The following is an 853-nucleotide window of genomic DNA, read 5'->3' on the forward strand; positions in this document are numbered from 1 at the left end:
AAACCAATACAAATGATGTGATATTTGAAGGTAAAGCGAGACAAGTTGCCTGCGTTGTCTTAATTGCGAGACACTGAACTTTGAATGACATGTCAACTATCTTGGACAATATAGTTTAAATACGGTGCATTTAAATATTTGCAAACTGACAGATAAAGCCACTTAAGACACCACCCTTTTACAGATATATTCTCCCGTATGTCAATTATCATCTCGTTAATTGAGGACAGGTTTTATCCAAAAACTGATACACGGAATTCGTTTGCACTTAACGAAAAATGCGACTTTGCACTTAAACTTTTTTAATTTCATTGCATACAAATCTCATATTCAAATACAATTTCGAATTTGAATATTCTGCTCTATAATGTATAAAGCTAAATAACGACATGGCGCGTGTCCAGTGGGGTGGGTGTGGGAGAACAGCAGGGTGCTGCGCTTTTACGTTTAGATCGAGCTGTAGCCGTTGTATAGGTAATGTTTACACGCAACCTTTCAATCTGAACGCATCGGACAGTGGGCTACACCACACCGATATGGCGGAATTGTCCGAGGTGTCCCGATTGGCAACCTTTCACTCTGGATCAGCAGACGATTTATTTCATAAATCAATCTCTGGGTTAATGATCGCCATCTTTCGAACTACTTTCATAAGTACAACAACAACAATAAAAGTAGAAGACAATTTTTATTGCGAAAAGTTGAAAAATTGAGTACATGTGTCACGGTTGTTGAGTGAAATAGTGTTATTTTCAACTGTGTATGAAGCATGTGAACTGGTAGTGGAATAACCGAATTGTTGGTGGAAATGGAATTTAGAAATATATCTAATAATTCATTATCGTGTAGAATT

Source organism: Dreissena polymorpha, chromosome 4, assembly GCF_020536995.1.
Source record: "Dreissena polymorpha isolate Duluth1 chromosome 4, UMN_Dpol_1.0, whole genome shotgun sequence".
NCBI classification, from domain to species: Eukaryota; Metazoa; Mollusca; class Bivalvia; order Myida; family Dreissenidae; genus Dreissena; species Dreissena polymorpha.